The sequence below is a fragment of the Bacillus rossius genome, chromosome 2 (assembly GCF_032445375.1).
Source record: "Bacillus rossius redtenbacheri isolate Brsri chromosome 2, Brsri_v3, whole genome shotgun sequence".
Classification (NCBI taxonomy): Eukaryota; Metazoa; Arthropoda; class Insecta; order Phasmatodea; family Bacillidae; genus Bacillus; species Bacillus rossius.
In genome coordinates, this window is record NC_086331.1 from 118,509,784 (window position 1) to 118,532,693 (window position 22,910).

General features: G+C 35.3%; 1 long non-coding RNA gene across 1 annotated transcript in view; it reads left to right on the top strand.

Annotated features, from left to right (window-relative positions):
* The first annotated feature begins 8,220 nt into the window (after nt 1-8,220).
* Nucleotides 8,221-22,910, top strand: part of LOC134529691 (uncharacterized) — a 58,401-nt gene continuing 43,711 nt past the window's right edge. The window contains exons 1-2 of the long non-coding RNA XR_010074667.1: nt 8,221-8,292; nt 14,060-14,285. This is a non-coding gene — a long non-coding RNA (uncharacterized LOC134529691). The remainder of the gene's footprint in view (nt 8,293-14,059; nt 14,286-22,910) is intronic.

The following is a 22,910-nucleotide window of genomic DNA, read 5'->3' on the forward strand; positions in this document are numbered from 1 at the left end:
CAAAGCCTTAGATAATTTACATACAACTACATGTTCTTCCTTTGACTCTAATACACCTGAAACACCGAAACAACTAACACCTTTGGGAACATGCATATACACTGGTTCTTTCAATGTCCCATTGAGGAATGCTGACTTCACATCCAATTGTTTAATAATCAGGTCCTTTTCCACAGCAACTGCCAATAGAACTCGTATGATGGACATTCAAGCAACAGGAGCATAAAGATCTTCAGTAGCCTCTTGAAAACATCCTCCGGCAACTAATCGCGCTTTCTTCTCCACTTTTCCATCTACAGTATTTTCAGTTAAGACCCACTTGCTGTCTATAATATTCATCCCCTCTGGCACAGGAACAAGTTCCCAAGTTTTACTTTCATTTACAGCTTCAATTTCTTCCTTTATTGCCTTCTCCCACCCATTTTCCATCGCTTCTTCAAAAGTCTTGGGGTTTGAAGATGAGGGGTATTGCCCAACAGTTAGTGCTTCTATCTGACGGAGTTCATAGTCCATAAGTTTCTTAGGTACTTGAGTTTGTCGTTTAGATCTTATCTCCATCACCAGTTCACTATTTATGGTCTCTTGTTCATTCCCATCCTTGTTTCCCTCAGGTATTTCAAAGCCAATAAATGGATCCTCATCTTCAGATCGTAGTTCATCAATTTCTGGAGATATCTCTTGGTTAGTGGCCATGTCCTCACTCTCAACTGTAATCTTACCAGCACTACTTCTAGTATCTGTATGTTGAGTACATTTTTCTTCACATATGACATTTCTTGACACTGTTATCTTTCTTGTCACAGGATCATATATATTCTGTAATTGGTTTATTCTCCATCATATCCAACAAAGATAATTTTCTTACTTTTTGCTGCCAATTTATCTCTACATTGTGATGGTACCAATACGTATGCCTCACTTCCAAAAATTCGAGCATGTTTTAGTGAGGGCCTTTTCCCTGTCCATTTCTCATATGGTGTTTCAGAGGAGCCCGAAGTTGGTGTTCGATTCAATAGATAAACAGCTGTGTTTACTGCCTCGGCCCATAGGTATTGAGCCACATTCCTGGAGTGCATCATAGATCTTGCACTTTCCATTACAGTTCTGTTCTCTCTTTCGATCCTGCCATTTTGTTCAGGAGTATACGGGGCAGTTCTTTCAAGCACAATTCCCTTTTCTGAGAGATACTCTTGAAACTCAGTGTTGATGAACTCTGTACCGTTATCCACTCTCAATCGCTGCACACTATGTCCAAACTTGGTGTCACATATTCTAATCACTTGCTTTAATTGGAATAGCACATCATTTTTATGCCTTAAGAATCTTACAAACTCAAAGCCTGAATGGTCATCCTTAAATATTGCAAAGTACTTCAAACCACGAACTGAGGGTACAGGCATTGGTTCACATAAATCACAGTGAATCACTTCCCCTGGCTGTGAGGACCTAACCATGTTTCGAGAGAAGGGCAGTTTGTGCTGCTTGCCATATATACATCCTTCACAAACAAAATCTTGCTTGCCCTTAAAACTCACATCATCAACAACCTTAGGAACTTCACTCAAGTACTTAACATTAATGTGTCCGAGCCGTTCATGCCAAAGTTGAAACTCATTTTGAGTGACATTAATTTCCCTGTTAACTGGCTTCAAGGTCTTAAATTTCATGTTATAGAGGTTATTCTCTCCTCTTACACCAACACCTACAAGTTCACTATGATTATAAACTTGAACATGCATGCCTGATTTTTCTATTCTCATACCTTTACTTGTGATGACTCCTTCTGACAGTAGGTTTCTTCGTAATTCTGGAACATACAGTACATTGGTAATAGTACCATTGATCCAAGCATTGTTAACCCATTTTTCAATCCTGACATCTCCCATCCCTTTCACTTCAAGCGTTGCACTGTTTCCCAACTTACAGTATCATTTACATCTACAAAATTTTCCAAAATGTCTCTAATAAATGTCATGTGACACGAAGCCCCACTGTCCATGGTCGAGTAAATTTTCTCATCCACTATGCAGGCCTCTTCTTCATTCACCACTGTAAAGAAGGCACTCTTGTCATTGTATCTATTGGCATTATGAAACTTGTTCTTGTATTGAGAAGATTCTCTACAGCTGCGGGCTATATGCCCCTCCTTTCCGCAGTTATAACAGGTGATGCTTCTCCTATTCTTGAATCTCGCCACTGCTAGAGCCGATTCCTAACTCCTCTCGTCTGATACCATCAGGCTAGCTTCTTCATCAAGAAGCCTGGTGGTAAGGTTATGTAGGTTTTGTTTGCTTTCATCTGTAGACAGCCAGGCTTGACGAAAATTTCTATATTTTTCCGGAAGTGTACTTAATATTTTCGTCACAAGAGCAGTCTCTGACATACTCTCACCAGCCTCTCTGATTTGCTTCGCTAACATTTCTACCTTAGAAATATAAGTAATTATGGAATCATCTGGGTCCAACCTGAGACGGTGAAATTTCTCCAGTAATGCCATTTTACTAAACTCTGACTTTTGTTGGTAAACAGAGTTAAGTTTTTCCATAATTTCAAATGATGTAGAGCAATTTTCAATGATAGCTATTTGCTTGAACTACATTGCAGAAGTCATAACAAACATAGCATTTGCGTCTCTTCTTAACCAAGTTTCCTGCTTTTCTTCATCTGCCGGCCTTTTAGACGTCCCATTCACAGCGTAAAACAATCCTTTTGCCTTAAGAGCACACACGATTTGGAATTTCCACTGTGAAAAATGATTCCCGTCAAACTTCTGAATGTTGCTCGTCTCGACCTTATCTGCCATTTTGATAAATTTGAGTGCGCGCTATGTTCCTCAACACAACAGTATTCACCTAATACATTTAAGTATCTGGGCCCATAACCTGTTAATATTATAAATAATGATATCCCATTTAGCACCAAACTCTTTATTCACTACGTTTACAATTCAAACAACTTCAGTTCTACACTCAACTCTCTACCATGCTTCCAAACACATTCTCCACACTACTTCCTCTCTCACTCACTTGTTCTCAGGATTGCCAACTCTCACAGTATGGCCATCATGTCCGGTCGTAACTTGAGGGGTATAACTACTCTGTTGCCCCATAGCAGACAATCCTTGTGAACCGACAATTCATCCCGCCTCACATAGTAGGGTTTCAATTCGGGCGCGCCTTTACCTGGCCATCCCTTCTTGACAAACTGTATCACTGCAGATAAAACTGAATCCTTTTCTGTTTCTCATGCTATAGCCCCGGGCTCCAGGATCAGACGAGGTGAATCTTGTAGCATCAGCACCCGTGTATCTTCCTCCAACAGCAGAACTTCTGGGGGATTTGGCACTTTGACCTCTGGGTCCTGGACTGGCAATCTACTTAATGCATCCGCATGACCGATTTGAGATCCTGGCCGATATTCAAGCTCGTATTCAAACATGACCAACTGTAAACTCCACCGCAACAACCTTGGAGACAGAGACTCAGGAATGGCCTTCGTTGGATGCAGTAACCGAAGCAAGGGCTTGTGATCCGTTACAATCTTGAATGGTCTGCCAACAAGGTATTGCTTGAACTTTGTTACTCCGAACATTACAGCTAAACTTCCTTATCAAGTTGTGCATAATTTCGTTCACTTCTCTGCAATGTCCTGGATCCAAATGCTATGGGTGCCTCCGAGCCATCTTCCATCTGGTGTGCCAATACTGCTCCAACTCCATAGTCCGAGGCATCACATGTCACAATCACCGGTTTATCCAAGTCATAGTGTACCAACACTTGGTTAGACTGCAAAAGTTGTTTCGCCTTCTCAAAGGCTTCCACATGTCTCTCTGTTCATTTCCAACTTGCAGCATCATCAAGTAACCGATGCAGGGGTTCCAAAACTTCAGTTCGACCTTTCAAGAACCTGTCATAAAAGTTTAGCAGCCCCAAGAAAGCTTATAGTTCTTTCTTGTTCTGTGGCACCTTTGCCTTATGTATGGCTTCTACTTTGCTAAGAGGGGGGTGGACCCCATTGCCATCCACCCGATGACCCAAGAAGGTAACTGCATTCACCGCAAACTGACACTTTGACCTTTTTAGTACCAACCCTGCATTTTCTAGTCTCCTCAGCACTTCCTCAACACGTACCATCAATTCCTGTTCGTCCCTACCACTGATCAAAATATCGTCCAACAATACCACTGTACCAGTGACTCCGGCTAGCAACATTTCCATTAGCCGCTGGAAGATGGCGGGGCCACTACTGACCCCAAAAGGTAGTCGCCGTACCCGAAACAACCCCTTCATGGTGTTAACCGTTAGTAACTCTGCCGTCACTTCGTCCACCATCACTTGCAAATAAGCCTCCTCAAGGTCAAGTTTCGTAAAAATCTGTCCACCTTCCAGCATTGCAAAAGCTTCATTGATAGTAGGCAAGGGATAAACTTCCGCTAACGCATCATTGTTCACTGTGCTCTTATAGTCCCCGCACAACCTCACTGATCCATCACGTTTCACTATAGGCATAGGCGTGCGCACGGTAGGTGCCACAGGTGCCTTGGCACCACCATTAGGGTTAACGTTATTTTGTTTTTTACAAGCAGAAATAATACATACTTACAAAAATCCGTATTATTTCCAAAAAAAAATATGTTTTCCAATCGTGTCGAGTTACAGATACGTGCTCATAACACTATCAGTATCTCAATTATCAATCGAACCAACTATACACACGGAAACAAGCCAGTTGCAATTACTTGTGTTGTACACACGGGCTGCGGCTACTAAACTTATGAAATGTAAATACTTCTCATAGTTCTCCTCGAATTACATAGAATGCGCGCTCGGTGTCCACTGTTCACTCCACTCGGCAGGCGCACGGAATAATAGCCGCCGTCCGCCAGGGTTTATTTAAAAAAAAAAAAGAGAGAGTTTAGATAGTTAAAGGATAGGCTTACTCGATGACTTATATGCAGTCGCCGATAAAACATTTTTGTTGTATTCCAAAAGTTAAAACTTTTGCCCACTCTTATTTGTGTATATTTATTATTTTAATATTTTACATATTTTAGGTATGTTATAAAAATGCCCTTCATTTGTTGATTTTAAAACTTAACATTTGAGAATGTTTTATCAAGCATTTATTTGGCATCTTCAGAAAACATATAAGTATAGTTTTTCAAAGCCACGAGCATTAATTCCTGCAAACAATTATTGCAATTTACTTTATGGCTCAACAAAGCTTAAAACTGTAAATAGTTTAGTAGTTTTCCTGGTGATTATAACGTTCAAAGCCATAATTTGTCATAAAAAATGTTAAAATTTTTACATCTGTGTATTTAATGTTTTTGTTCGGAGAAACCTTAAATAGCACCATTTTGCGCTTTCAAATCAAAAAATATTCCGGGGGAGGACCCCCGGCCCCCCCCCCCCCCCCCGCTTTAGGCTCGGGATCCGTGAATGACAGGGCTGTTGTGTAATCTGGCACCACCAATACTGAAGTCCTGCGCACGCCTATGACTATAGGCACCAATGGAGTTGCCCATCTGGAAAAAGCTACTGGTTCATACACACCCCGTTCCACCAGTCTATCAATCTCACAGCGAACCTTTTCCCTTAGTACAAACGCTACCGATCGGCACTTCCTGAACACAGGTTGACTGCCGGGTTTTACCGCTAGTGACACTTTTGGTCCTCTGTACGTCCCAAGTTCATCTGTCCTGAACACTAAGGGGTATTGCTTCAACATAATATCTAACATGTCATTGCAGCACACCCCAACACGATTAACCCCAACTAGTGTTATGCCTAGTGGCTCTAGCCACGAATGGCCCAACAAACTAGGGCCCTTACCTTGTACTACCAAGAGTTCCAGAGGTATACTTTTTAGAGGTGTAAAAGTAACGAAAAAATGTGTACCCGTATGTATTCGTTACTATAACAATTAGTACTCGTTACTTTCGTATCGTTACTCGTTACTTCTGATACCGCATGACATGGCACATGCTATGTTATGTAACAGCATCGAATCGAGTCGTATTTCGTACGCGTACAGTATGACGTCGCGTAAATAAAAATAAATCGAATATAAACAATTAAAAATATTTGATAATTAACAGCTTTAGTTAACCAAGAAACAATTAACTCTCATTAGAGCGGCTTTATTATAATATATATTTTAAGATAAGAACATAAAACGTGAAAATACGCGATTATAAAAAACAAAAACATACATATTTATAATTTGTAAAATATACTTTCTTACATTGTTTCTGTTCGAATCTTAAACTTTGTCTACACACACAATACCTTTAATAAACAGTAAAAAACTTGGACGACGAATTTCCAAATTATACTTTTATTAATAAACAAACATCGTTCTTTGTAACGAATACGCGCGCGCATGCGTGAAACATACGAAAGATGCGAGTAACGAAATGCATTCGTGTGTAACGTTTCGTTACTCGTTACTAGATGCCGCACCCGTTACTCAGTAACGAATACATACGGTTTGCTACAGCTCTAATACTTTTCCTGGCCTTGAACTGCACCTCCACCTGTTTAGTGCCCAACACCTCCAGTGGTTCTTCCGACCAAGTACGTAGCACTAAATTACCCTTCATCAGGGGCGGCTCTTCTGGCCATAACCGTTTGAAAGTCTGTCTACTAATAATAGAGTAACCTGCTCCTGTGTCAACTTCCATGGTGATTGGTTTCCCATCCAATCTAACTTCCACACACAGTGGACCACGCCTGCTTTTATCACTCATATTATACAAGGTGTACTCACCCTCATCTGGGTCAGATGTCTCCCCATACACATGTTGTACCTGGTGTGCCTCCTTCCGTGTCGCGCCAGTTACCACCGCTCGAGGTGTCACTTGACTCTTCTTTTTTGTTAGACACGCCATTTCAATGTGACCCCGGTTATTACAAAATCTACAGACCGTAGAGGTGTGCCAGCATTTATCGTCAGAATGACTGCCATTACAACGCCAACAAGTTCGGTTCTGGGGTAACTGTGCGCCCTGCTGAGCTTTACTCCCTCCTAGTGGCTTCATTGCTGTGCCCGCTGTGACCTTCCATACATCACCAGACGATTCCGGAATATCTTTGCCTCTCGACTCGACCAGGTTCCGCCCGGTTGCCTCTGCTGCCGTCGCAATGTCTACTGCATCCTTGAAGGTTAGTTTATCTTTGGCCAACAACGCCCGTTGTACCACGCGATCTTTAACCCCGCAGACCAAACGATCGCGCAACATGCGTTCGAGATTCGGAAAATTGCAGTGAACGCTTAATCTGCGCAGCTCAGCCACATAAACAGCAATAGATTCCCTGTCAGTTTGGTCCCGCTTCAAAAACTTATAAGTCTCTACAATATCACTGGCTTTAGGTTCAAAATGGTCCGTAAGCTTACTGAGAACATCGTTAAGTGATGTAGCATCCGTAGACGTTGGTGCTAGTAACGATGTCACCAAATTGTAAGTTTCAGCACCACACACGGTAAAAAATACAGCACGTTTCGTAACATCATCGTTAATTTTATTTGCTACAAAATAAAACTGTAGCCTTTCGCGGTACGATCTCCACGATTCCCGACCCACATCAAACTCTCCAATTGAGTCAATTAATGCCATTTTCCCATTCCCTGCGGCAATTAGCTGGAATACTTAATCCTCGTCGCCACTATTACATGTCCTGTTTATTGCACACAAGACTGTTTACAACTAGCGTGGTACGCCAAACAACCAACACACACACACTACCAACCTAACACAACCACACTGTTCAGAACAACACACAACAGTTTCCAGACAATACACAACATCATTCGTCGACATTCTTTAGTTACAGCTACTACTAGCTGTTCGGTGACCTGCTCAAATGAGCTAGCTGTTGTGCCATTAGTTCTTCATGTTCTGCTAGATGTTGTTCCAACCACTGCACTTTCCCTTCCAACTGAATACTAGTCTCATTGATCTTCTTGTTTAATTCCTCTTGAGCAGCTACCAATTCACCTCGCATCATGGCATTCTTTATATCTTTTTTACAATTGAGGCGGTCGACGTAAAAGGGGCACATTGGTGTAAGTGCCCTTTTTAAGCAGAATTCATTTTCTATTCCGCTATGTTGTTAAGCATATGTAGTAAAATTTTCAACTGGATATCAGGAAAAATGAAGTTGGTACACCTTTTTATAGTAAGACATGCAAACACACTAGTCTATGTGCCCTTTTTAAGCAGAACTAATTTTCTCTCCATGTTGGTTAGCATAATAGTAAATTAACTTAATATGTTAAAAACTGAAGTTGGTAGGTACACATGTTTGTAGTAAGATGTGCAACAACATGAGAGTACACTGTTCTATGGTTTTATTTAAAGTCTGTGTTTATAATTTTTTTGTTGTGAAACAATGTGTCTTGCAAGTTAGATTTATTTCACGTAGTTTTTAAGATGAATGGGTGTAATGAGAATACTGTAGAGGGTGATTGCACATCTGTAAGAAAAAGGAAGATTGTTAATAAACAAAAGAACAAACATCATGAGGAAGTGAAAAAGAAACGTGCTCGAGGAGAAGGTTATGTTTGCTCTTCAGGGAAAATTGTGTTTGCCAAAAGCTTCACATTTGTTTCTCACTGTTGTCAAAAGAAGTGTTATGAGAGGATGGATTTTGAAGCACAGGTAAATATGTATGATTCGTTTTATAATGGTCAATCAAAATGTCTTCAAGATTCTTTATTGGGAAAATGCATGGAGGTTGCAGCAGAACCTAAGAGGAAGACTGTACACCAAAAAAAGCCGCGGGACCACACTTGGATATATGTTATTGTTGCAAGTGGTTGCAGGATACAGGTATGCCGTAAATTTCTTTTAAGTTTGTTTCAAGTATCTGTGAAACGTCTAAGAGTTATTCAGAAAAAACTGTTATTGAATGAATCTTTCGAAGAGAAGAGAGGCACTCACAATAATCGACCTAGAAATATATCTGATGATGTGATTGAAATGATGGGTGTACATATTAGTATGTTACCTCATGATGAAAGTCACTATTGTAAAGAAAAAAGTAACATGTTGTATTTTGACAATACACTCCTCACTATAAAAGATTTATATGACATGTTTAAGAAGTACTACAAAGAAAAATGTAGTAAACCTTTGGGGATGACGTATAAGACTTACTATGAGTACTTCAAAACACGTTTTCCATACAGTGTGCGTAAACCAAAGACGGATGTATGTGATTATTGTGAAGAATGCAAAATCAAGCTGAATAATGACTCCAGTGATCGATGTCGTCCACTCTTTGAATTGCACAAAAGGAAAGTTCAAAAACGTATACAGTTGCGTGACAACTACATAAATAAATGCAAAGAAGACCATTCACTTCTTATAATAGAGTTTGATTATGCTCAGAACTATCCCATTCCAAAATTGAACGTAAATACTCAGTTTTATAAAAGAATGTTTTGGCTGTACTGCTTCAACGTACATGTTTTCAATGATGATTCCAGTTATTGCTACTGTTTTACTGAGTGTGATGGAAAGAAAAAACCTTATTCTGTTGTGTCTTTTTTGTACGATTGCTTGAAGAAACAGTTACGTAAGTTTTCTCTTGTATCTACAATAGTTTTCCTCTCAGATGCAGCTGGAGGACAGAACAGAAACATGACTGTGGCAAAATTTTCAGCCTGGTTTGCCAAGGTGCATAATGTGAATATTGTACATATGTTTCCTGTACGGGGGCACAGCTTTTCTCAGTGTGACCGCAATTTCGGATTGATCAGGAAGAAAATCAAGAAAAAGGAAGTGATTGGTAGTGCAAAGCCTTATCTTGAAGCTATGGTCACATGCCGAATAAGTCCTTCGCCATTTGAGGTTATTATGGATAGGGGTTTGCTGAAAGAATGGGACAAATATCTGTCACAGTTTTTCTACACCAAGCCTATTTCCACACACAAATTTTCTTTCACCATCATGAAGTATGTGATTATCAAATACCAGAGGAATGGTGCAATTTTATGTTCTCAGTCCTACACTGAACTCTTCGATGTCTTCCGTATCTGGAAACCTGCTACTGGAGACTTCAACAATGCTTGTGCAGAGCTTTCTCCATGGCCAGAGGTGAACAAACAAAAAGAAGATGATGTGAAAAGCCTGTTTCATTTTTTGAGTGAGGATGACAAAGACTTTATTGTTGGCATGATAAATCATTGCTAAAAGTTCCAAAGACTGCAATAATCAGTAATGTTTCCAAACATTAAAAAAGTCTTACTTTAAAGATTTATGTTAGATCCCTTTGTAAATAAGCCTATCGTTTGTACCACATAATGTTTCCAGATTGTGACAGTTCTCTTCTGAGAAAACGGACTGTAAACAGGATTGCAAAGTCTGGGTTTTTCCAAGAAACTCCTAGGGATTAAAGGTCCATACCCTGGGGCTGATAAGGATCTTTCAAAATCTGGAAACCTTATGTGGTAAAGACTCTACAACTCTATTGTATTTTTCAAAAATGTCAAAAAAAAAAAAAAACATGTATAATGAAGTGGCAAGATGGGGTTGTTTTTTGAGTTATTAAGTTATTATTATTACTTATGTTCGACAAGGTTGTTTTATTTTAAGTAATTGTTTTGTGTATTTTAAGTACTTTATTGTATTTTAATATGTCGTAACTGTCACAGTCAGCAACAACAATCACAACAGTAAAGTATTTATTCTTGCTTAGCACACAAATTGCATTTATTTTTGCATTTTTATTATAAGCTAAAATTAATAATGTAACAGACAATATGATTATAACACAAACACTTTTGTTTTAAACGTAAGGAAATTATCATTTAGATCTAGTACAATAGTAAATCTACTTAATGGCATTTATATATCTAATGTAATATGTTCTACGTAAAAAGGGCTCATAACATGCAATATAAAACTATTTGATATAATATTAAATTTAATATTTATCAACATATAATAAGATTATTTAGTATAAGAAACCTGTGTTATCCATTGCTTGAGATACTGTACAATTGGTAACAAACATAACAATATTTAAATACACAGTGAAATATTAAAATCCATTTTTCTCAGAACACACATATAGCCAAAGTGCCCTTTTTACGTAGACCGCCTCAATTCTTCATTTCACTCTTTATGTCATTTTGGCTATTTACTAATATGAGAATTTTTTTATAATTTATCCATTAAATTTTCATTTCGCACAAGTATGTTGTTTATTATCAAACCATCACAATCTACATGTTTGAGTAAATTTTTTTTGGATATAATTTAAGTTTACATTCAAAGCAAAGTTTAAAACTTCCTCAAATTAAGCCTGATAAATGTGTGTCTCACAATTACTGTTTCAACACACTTTGCTGTACATCATTTCTGAATATGCTGAGAGCGTACCGGCATTGAGGTTGGAATATCGGTGGAGATTAATGGGCGCCACCACGTGAGTGGGCACGTGGACCCGGCTGGAAAACTCTAACTCAGGGCGTTATGTGGCCCGTGTGCGGCGAGATATTAGCCCTCCTGGTTTTTTACGCAACACCTGTCCCTAACTAAGCCCGCTCTCAGCGTCGGGCACGCTCCTAATTATCGCAGTGGGCTCTCAGGGCGTCCCACGCGCCGCTGAACAGGTTAAGGACCCACGTGGCCCCCCCGAACACAGAAACACGTGACTCAGTTAATTGGTTTTTATTACTCACGGTACACGCCCTTACATAATCCTCCGTTGATACAGCTATAAAACGCAGAGGCACGTATTGAATTAGGTGAGGAGGCGAACCACGCACGTGGTCGCCTCAAGTCGCAGACACGTCCGCCCTCGGCCGGCTGGAGAAAGAGACTGGGAAGAGACCAGGGCTTGCGGGAGGCAACATGGCGCCCTTCGCGCCGAACACAATTACCGTTACAACTTAGCTATGGCGTGCCCCGGGTTACTATTGAAAAATACATAAATCCTTTACAAAAATTAGTACATTACATCCATGCCCAGACCGTCTGTAATAATTACTTACATGAATAAAAATGGTTTAAATGAAGTTGCATGCTAGTTCCTCCGTCGCCCGCTAGGGAGCGTCCTTGTTCGTGCTTGCACTTATTAAATAACAAAACATCATGAATTAGTTAAACAAAAGACACATACATAGCAGTCATGACACTATTTTGGGGCGAAAAGAAAAGGATTACAATATTTATTAATACCAATTAGGGGTGCGGCGCACTGCAGCTAAGTGCCCTCTTGCCAGGCTAGCAACACACGCACACACGCACGCACGAGGTTTGAACAGAGATGGTGTTTGGGCGGTGTCATATCGGGCTCAAAGGGGCCGCAGGTCCGGACGACGTCAATGCAATATGTCGTAGATTCATTAACTAAGATAAGCTACTTATGATATTTGTAGATAAAGTTTGCCAGTGCAACACAATCAATTGTATCTTAATATATTTGGTAGAGTTATTTTCTTACTGAAGATGGAGCACAATGCTACAAAATTTTAGTATTTTTGTTTCCTTACATTTTTACAGTGCAAAACATAAATGTCATTTAATGTAGGCTTTTTTATTTTATTTTATTTTCTTAGCACCCAACAGACTCAGTTGATGAGCAGTGGCTCTCTGAATATAGGGCTTGTCAACAAATTTTAATTTCTGATACTTGTTTCCAAACTATTACTGAATTAACTTTGTTAAAAATTTGTGTACATCATGCATGCCTGCAACTTTAAGGTTTGGGCCAAACAAAAAAAAATTGACTGTTAATGACTTCAAAATATTTAGTTTTGTGTATTTTAATACTGGTATGTATAAAAATTTCAAGCAAGTGATGATTTAACTTAAGTGTCTACGCAATCATTCTTGATTTAAAAAAAAATCTCTAAAGTTAAGTTACCTACCGTGTGTATTGAAAGGTAACAAAGAAACTAAAGTCCTCCTGAAACTAGAAAATAATGCAAAACAACTTTGCTTACAGGGAGAAAAAATTGATAATAAACTATAGCAAGCATTACAAAAAAGTTAAAATATATTCCAAGTACATTACATTTTCAATAACACACATTTTAATGCAAATTTCTGTAGGGCCTATGTTTTTTGGTTGAAAACATGAATTTTTCACTTTATTAAATATACTGAGAAAACTCACAATACTGAAAATAATTGACGTTTATAAGTGAACTTACATTCATATAATCATTTAAGTTGAAAAATTGAACGACAATAGTACAATTTCTGCATACACAATTTTTCTTTTGTTTGGGTTCTATCATACACCACTGCGGTACTGTCTGGGCCTATCCAAAAATTAATCCTGGAGCTGTCCCCGCTTACAAACATTGATGTTATTGTGGAAAGATAATACCCGGTGACATGAGATGTGTGAATGTACAAAGAATCCACCTTGCATGAAATTTCGCTGTAATATATCTAAAGTGTTTGCTAGAAATTATTATTTGAAAAGACATTACCTGCAAACAAGTGCAACTCTCATCAAGGAACAGAAATTCTCTACTTAGTTGAAAAATATTTGTGATGGTGCATTCATGAGTGTAAAAAGGAGGGATAAATCAATGAAACTAGACATTCTTGTAGCCTCTGTGGCAAGACATTTATATAAAGTTATCACGCTTGGCATTTTGCTGTTGTCTTCGCAAAGGCATACCTATTAAAACTGTGAAGGTAAGTTACGGACACCTACAAGTCTGCACCCCAAATTAGGTTTGAGACTACACACAATAACTCAAACCGGACAGATACACAGCAAGCAGTATGGTCTGTGTCTTGATGTGCCACACAACCTACAAATATTCTAGTTGCACTGATACAATGAAAAGGATTTTTTTTAGGCACTAGACACTGCCTCCCCTTTTATTTTTCTGTATCTCTGATTTGTTACATAGGCATTCTTTTTTAGTTTATTTATTTCTAATTAATTTCTCTGCAGTTATAACATTTTTGCTGTTGAATCATTTTAGAGTCAGTCCTCAATGGTTTTGGTTAAATTTTGGTTTTTGTGTTGGTACAGCTGTGAGCGTGCACAGCACATGCTTGCGTTTTGTTTCCTGACCGCGACAGTGGCGCTGCCATCAAGCCTGGGCCGAAGTGTTGAAGAGCGATCCTGCGCTCGGGGAGTTAGTGAGGCATCGCTGGAGGCGACAGGTCGTCGGTTGTGGATACCACAGAGGCCACTGCAGGACATAGCAACCACACAATCTTGACTGCCCTGGGACTTCACCACAGCACGACAATGTCTACACAAGTAAGGCGTGGAAGCTTTTAAGCAACTGCCAGAGGTAGGCAGGTCTGAGCACTTTTTTTTTTTTTTTTTTTTTTTTTTATTTATAAATTTTGGTATGCTTTTTTCCCTTTTAGAAACATTGGTGGTGTTCTGCTTTGCCCTCCTAATAACTTTTTTTGGAGTTTAGTAATTGAATAACTGACTTCTTATTGAAATTATCCAGAACTGTACCAGTGATGAGCCCAGTTATCGACTAACTGTGAGCAGTGTGGCAAATTTTATGTACGTTGTGCTTTTGCATGCATCAGGGCAATAGACTGTGTGTGGAACTGCAGCAAATTCCATACCCACCTATCCTTAACCAAATCTTTACAATTTTGTGCCCTTATTTTTCCTTTTATGGGAATTGTAAATTAACTTTAATTGTCAATTAACACTATGTGTGTTTACGCTGGCCATTATAGCATTTTCTGACTGCCCAAAAATAGTTGTCCAGGTGTGGTGTTGACATGAGCTGGGTAACCATCAGCAGCTGCAACTCACTGCAAGCTGTTTCACGTATGAGTTTTAATGAACTACTATGTGCCCGAAATCAAAACTGCAGCTATTACGTCTTATTTCTGTATGTCACATGTGAAAGGGCAGTCATAATCATTTTAAAACTCTTTCAAGTACTTGCGAATTGGAGATTGCATGCTCCACAGACAAAAATTTTCCCCAACTAAATGTTGGGTTAAAGACCTTTTTAAAAAGAAGGTTGCCCAAGGAACTATGAACGCCAATAATGAACATTATCCCCATTTTGAGAGACCCGTTGCTTCAGCATTAAACTCCAAGTTTTAGGACTATAATGCATTATAATGCATCAAGATTAGGGCCGCACCAAGCATGAACTTTCCTTCAAAATGAACTCTGTAACAAACCAATTCTTTTGTGCTATTGCTGTGAGTTTTGAATTTTTAGCACAGCTTTGAAATTTGTGGAATGTAAAATTTCATTCTTTTACCTCTTTGTGATACCTATTTAATAATTCATATTATTTAATAAAGTTTTAAAATTGTTTAAAATATTTTTTGTTACCTCGTAATTGTTCACTGAGTATTTTTTTCATGCTTACTGTTATTTTTGTTGGCCCACATATTTTATGAGTGTAATTTAATTATGATTAGTAATTAGTTACGGCTTTATTTGTTCGCCAAAGACAAAGCCTTGACTGTTGTATTCATAGACCTTTTAATAAAGATAATTTACCATTCTGTAATATCCATATGCTCTTTTAGGTGTTTTGAATTCATTCACTTTCTAGCTGTGTGCCTCTGAAATTTAATGTGACAACTGTAGATGCTTAATTTTCTATAAGAATCTACATTCCGTGAGCACATGAAAAAATATTTTACAACTACTGGAATGGCTCTCTAGTTAAAATTCATTTCTTCCTTCTTGCAGAAGCTAAGAACTGCATCACATACCAGCTAGGAGATTTTATAAAATTATGCTTTTTAAAGTATAAGTTGTTGCTGAAATGTACTTGTAGTTATCCTGCAGCACTTCAAAAAACCATTTGCAAAAGAGCATTTAAAATTGTCAATACCACCCCTCAAAGTTCACATGATAAGAGGAGTTTGTAAATACAAGAGAAAAGGTAGCAGATGAACTCACACATATGTAGACTGCAACCAAGAACAGATGGACTCTGCTTACTAACAAAATAGTCCACGTAATAATTGGCTTATAGCAAGACTTTTGGGGTGACATTGTGCATATCTCCAAGCAGTAAAATGTTTCCAAGAATGGTTTTACAGCAAATTGGAGTCCTGAACTTTTCTGTGACCCATTTTCATTAATTGAAGTCACAGACCTACTACCTAGAAGATTTGTATCACAAACCTGTTCGTGATGGCTTCTATGCCTATGATGTATCCAGACACAAATTTAAGGGCTTCCCATCTCGCTTTCATTTATGATTAGCAGAGATGCAGGAACAGATAAAATGAAAAAGGACATTAATAAATTGCTTGTGTATACTTTTAGAGTAGAATTATAAATAATAAATGTTTGGAAGAATTAATTATCAATTGAGGTGATATTTAATTTATTAAAAAATTATCTTTTCCCCCCAATTTTTGGAAAAATAAACTGATTTTTAATATGATGGTCAAGATGGCCAAAAATATGGTGGATGCTATGGTGCATGATGACTTTGTGATTGACACCAGTGCTCTCTAGGGGATAGTGAGAGAACCAAAATGGTGTTTGAAGAAAGCACATTCTAGAAAACAATGACTAAAATGTAATTAAAAACAGACTAATAAAATGTGTTTCATTCACATTATCAAAAAATATGGAACACATACGACTTATAATAAAATTGTACGTCACTAAGCCTAAATTCTTTTACCTATTTACATAACAATTTCTTTATGTTTTTTCTACATGAGCCTTTTTATCAAAATGTCAGCTTGATTAATTTACATACAAATAAAATTATGGAATAAATTTTTACATGTGACCTGCTTATCTATATATGTATATTTGCTTTCGATTTACAAACAGTATCATCATTATTAAAATAAGATTCAACTTGAGAGTACTCTAATGTTTATTGTTAACATATGCAAATGTATTAAGCTTTAACTTTTAAAACTTATTTCTTTACAGCAACCAAAATGATCTCTCATGGTTTACCGACTCACTAAACAATGGAAAATAACTTTAGGAGTATGTTCCCCACTTGTCAGCCAACAAAAGTACATTTTCATGTTCACTGCAATATTAAAAAAAATATGACAGTTTTGAAGTAGGAAAGTTACTGTTCAAATTACAAAGATAATTTGTAAATGCTTAGTTAAAATCTGCTATGATAAAGCTGATTTTAATAGCAACCACATCTATTATAAAAACAAGTATTTATGCTTAATTTAAAATTAGGAGACTAAGTAAAAAAAAAAAAATTTCATTACACAAATATATAATTTTTACTTTCTTTAAATCATCTGTAAGAAAACCGTAGATAGCAGGATATTTAACACACCACATTGTTGGCACGGATAATACAACTTTATTTGCTCACAAAATTTTACGCTGAAAAAATTGTTACATTCTGCATTACAAATAAATTGGTGGAAAATTCACAAAAAGATTAAAAAGGTTTTAAATAGTCATGCTGCAGTGTTGCACTTCACTAGTTGACACATCTTCATTCCTTCAGTAATGCACCAAAATAAGTAGCCACTGTATACAGCCATGCTTGCACTGTGGTGTTGCCACATTACATATTTGTGCAACACTTATTTTCTATTGTTACTGATAAAATCCATAGGTGTACAGAATGTTCCAAGTCAGGAATACATTTGGATATCTCAAAATTATATGCAGCACTTAGCTGCCAAATGTTAAACACAACAAAAATTCAAATAATTTACGTGACAAGGACACTGGAACAAAAAACTTGTGATACCAACTAAATCCATAAAGCTGAATTGAGATACATAATTTTCAGTTACCACATAGTACAGTATTTGAGAAATAATTGTACCTGTCAAATAATAAAACAGCTGTACATAATTCAAACCTCTCCACATACAATTAAACTGCTTGGTTTAAATTCTGCATTACATGAATGGTTTCAATAAAAGAGGTCACATGGTATGTATAAAGGCTCATTTCAAAAACCAGTAAGGAATACAAAAACTTAAAATGTCTGGAGAACCACCAACAGCTGGTACCAAACTCATTACTGTTCTGATAATTTTTTTTGGTGTAATTACTAAACACAAATGATAGTACAATTTGTGGAATTGCAATTGACAACTATTTATTCCATTTTAACAAGCTGTGTATCCTGTATTAACTGCAATAGTAATGGTGCTGTTAGGGATTGTAAAGAGCAATAAGCAGCATTGCTTGCAGCCTTACAGTAAGGCAGGTGGAGTAGCTGACCCTAAAAACACAGAAATGTAATTATGTTGGCAGTTTTTTTTAGCACTACTATTAATTTGGGTATTTCGGTATTCAACTTTGGTAATTTAATTTGTTTATTAGTCATCACTTATGGGGTGAAAAACAGTTTTGTATTCAAGTCTATTGTCAAAATTGAACATGAAAAGGCAGATATTTATTAGTGCACATAAAATTTTAGCCATTAACATTCCAGAAAAATCACAGATTGGCAAGAGTTTATTAAACTTCTTCAAACAGTGGTCAAATTGGCATAAAGGAATAAAATATTAAACATAATTTACCATAAATTGTTCAAGGAAGTCTTTTGTGAATCTAAATTTTTAGAATAGTACAACAAAAATCTTTACACAAGTTGCAAATAAATTAAAAGAAGAAAATTAAAATTTAAACCAAGTAAATACAATACAAACACTTGAAAGTAGCATATGATACCAAAAGCAATAATTTTTAAATTTACTGATATATTTTTACAAATTACAAATCACTTCTTGGTTATTCAAGCATATTGCCTTGTCCCAAAATCTATTATGATGGCTAAGAAAATAAAGTAAGAAAAATAGGCATGTGCAAAGATTCAATAGTACTAATGAAGTCTAAGGTTTTTTTATATTTTAATTTGCTTCATTACAAAATTTACAATCTTAATTTTTAAGCATTTATCCATTAAATTTTCATTTCACACAAGCATGTTTATTATCAAATCATCATACTTATCACTTTTCAGTAGCGAAATTTTTCTTTGGATATAGTATAAATGTCCATTCAAAGCAACATTTAAAACTTTCTAAAATTAAGCCTGATAAATGTATGTCTCACAATGTACAGTTTTAAAACACATAAGCTGCACATAATTCCTGAATATGCAAAATATTGTAGATTCATAAATAAGATAAGATACTTCTGATATCTCTGGATAAAGTTTTTCTCATTCTACTATGATGCCAGTGCAACAAAATTATTAATTGTATCTAAATATATTTGGCACAGTTATTTTCTTATTAAAGATGGAGTAATGCAACAAAACTTTAGTGGTTTTGTTTTCTTACATTTTTACAGAACATAACATGAAATTTAATGTATTTTAATTTCTGATACATCTTGGATAGTTACCTACTAAAAATTTCCAAAATATTAATAAATTAACTTTTTTTTAAATATGTGTACATCATGCATGTCTACAACTTCGCGGTTTGGGGGCAAAAAAAAAAGACTGTTCATGGCTTCAAAATATTTAGTCTTATGTATTTCAATACTGGTATGTATTAAAATTTAATGCAAGTAATGATTTAACATAAGTGTCTAAGTAATCATTCTCGATAAGAAAAAAACCTCAAGTTACCTACCATGCTTATCGAAAGGTTACAAAGAAATAAAAGCCTTCCTGCACCTAGAAAATAATGCAAAACCACTTTGTTTACAGGGATAAAAAATTTAGATATTAAACTAGAGCATGCAAAAAAAATATGTTAAAATTTTATATTCAATGTATATTAATGAATAGGGACATGCATTTGTCACATTTTCAGTAACATGAATTTTTATGCAAATTTCACATTTTATTTTGTTGAAGTCATGAATTTTTCACTTTATATGATATACTGACAAAACTCTAAAATACTGAAAACATGGACATTTATAAGTGGGCTTAAGATTCATTAATATAATCTTTAAGGTCAAAAATTGAAATAAAAAAGTAAAAATTTTTCACACACAATTTTCCTAATGTTAGTGTTTATCCATCCATATCATTTGTTGTTTAAAAACAGGCACTATCACAAAAGATATTATGCTTCAATACTAAAATACGTGAATACACGCAACAAATGCTGAATGCTATAAAATCATTAGTTTTTTTTTAAATATTTTTTAATTTCTTACCCAGTCCTTTATGACCAGCAACCATTCAATTGAACAGTGCTTCTTCCGTGTTTATGGTTCTATGAAATTTTTAATTTTGTTTTGTGTACATGATGTGTGTTTACATAGTCTATCATAAGGTGAGTCATGCTTGGACGTTAAAAATTGTCCAATATATTAAGATTATTTTTAATGAAATATAGCTTTACAGTTTGTCCAAACAGGAGTTTTTACTGGCTAGCAATAAACAGAAGATAGAATTTCCACAGTTAAAGACTTCTCAGAGTGATATTTGACAGAAACAATTCTATTTTTATACATTAATTTGATGCAAAAGTAACTACAATAATTAAACCTACATGGACTTCCCATAAATAGGTAACTATTCAATTTGACTGTCCATTAAAAAGTAATATTTGCACATGCCTCATAAAAAAATATGATGATTTTGTAAATGACTCATTTATAAAAAAAACATTCATTTTAGAGTAATGTAAATAGATGTAAGTACTTTGCTCCAAATTGGATACAATGCTCAGATAATGTTCCGTGAAGACATTACACTCTTTATAAGCTAAAAAAATTCACACATTGGATTATCATAACTTGTTAAACTAGTACATGTATATATACCAACTATAAAACTTCAATAGTTTATAAGAGGTATCAAAGTATAAAATCTAATACTAAATTTTGGCACTTTAAACCTTCTGTAGTTGCCACATTGACTTTGCAAACTAAATGATCAGACAATCACATATATCTGATTCTGCACATTAAACAAAAAACCTATATTATCGCTAAAACTACAAAAATAATTTATAATAAAAGAACACATCTACCTCTACATATTATAAATTGTAAGAAAATAATGAATTTTCCCTGAAATTGTAAATATATGCACTGATAGGTAAAGTACTAACCATGTCAATCTTTATATATTATTTAAATAAACAACAGATTTCAAGAATTAGTTAAAAAATATTGCATGTTAATCTTTCAAAAAAGTTAGCCAAAAAACTAAAATTCAATTAGTTTAAGCCAAAATATAACATGTATAGTGAGTGACATGGTAACAACCATACAACAGTGATTCCATACAATAATTTAAAAACACATAACACATCTTTAAAACATGTACTTAAATACATAACACCACATTGTTTTTGTAGTGATATTATAAATATTTTGTAATACAATTTTAACATAACATAAATTGCATTACAAAAACCATTTAACACTAATGCACAACACAAGAGACAAATTAGCTAAAATCCATATGCACTCTAAAAATTTTCAAAACTGAATGTGAATTTCAAGTTATGATAATGAGTGAAGCTACCCATGATCTAGGATTGAAAACTGCACCAAAAATAGAAAATTGCATAGTGAGAATAAAACAGAATTACTTAAATGATAACAGATAAATTTAACACAAATAAATAAGTTGTTCTGATATACAAATTTGAAAAATTACATTGTCTTTTGAAATAAAAAAAAATTATTAAAAAGAGAGACAGGAAAAATTTAGATTTTAGAATTGCAAATCAGTCCCTCAAAATGATTACCTTCATTTAAATTCTAATAGCAGTAACAACTGTGGACATTAAAAAAAAAACGTAAAAAAAAAATAAAACTAAGTTTAAATTGTACAACAAGTTACAAAATCAGAATTTTACATATGTTTCAAGAATATTGTGAATTAAATTTTTAAATAATGCCAGTTGTCTCAAAAAATTACACAATCACCCCACTGATTAAATTTAAAAATAAATATTAATTAGATCACACTTGTTTTTCAAGAACTCCTTAAATATATAAATATATAATATATATTTAAATATCTCAATTAGTTAAATAGTTCCTAAGCAAACTATTTAATAATAATTCAAATTTGGCAGTACTGATTTTTTTCTATTCACAATATATTAAAAATAAAATTCTCTTTACAAAAAAACACCTAACTATTAGAATTCAAACCCAAAACCAAAACTGAATACAAGCAGCCAGATGCTGAATGCTATAAAATCAATAGTTTTTTTCAATATTTTTTAATTTCTTACCCAGTCCTTTATGACCAGGAACCATTCAATTAAACAGTGCTTCTTCAGTGGTTATGGTTCTATGAAATTTTTAATTTTGTTTTGTGTACATGATGTGTGTTTACATAGTCTATCATAAGGCGAGTCATGCTTGGACGTTAAAAATTGCCCAATATATTAAGATGTATTTTTAATGAAATATAGTCTTATAGTTTGTCCAAACATGTGTTTTTACTGGCTAGCAATAAACAAAAGATAGAATTTCCACAGTTAAAGACTTCTCAGAGTGATATTTGACAGAAACAATTCTATTTTTATACATTAATTTGATGCAAAAGTAACTACAGTATTTAAACCTACATGGACTTTCCATAAATAGGTAACTATTCAATTTGACTGTCCATTAAAAAGTAACATTTGCACATGCCTCATTAAAAAATATGATAATTTTGTAAATGACTAATTAAAAAAAAAAAAAAAAAAACATTTATTTTAGAGTTATGTAAATAGATGTAAGTTTGTTCCAAATTGGATACAATGCTCAGATAATGTTTCGTAAAGACATTACACTCTTAATACGCTAAAAAATTCACACATTGCATTATCATAACTTGTTAAACCAGTACATGTATATATACCGACAATAAAACTTCAATAGTTTATAAGAGGTATCAAAGTATAAATTCTAATACTAAATTTTGGCACTTTAAACCCTCTGTAGTTGCCACATTGACTTTGCAAACTAAATTATTAGACAATCACATATATCTGATTCTGCACATTAAACACAAAACATATATTATCGCTAATACCACAAAAATAATTAATA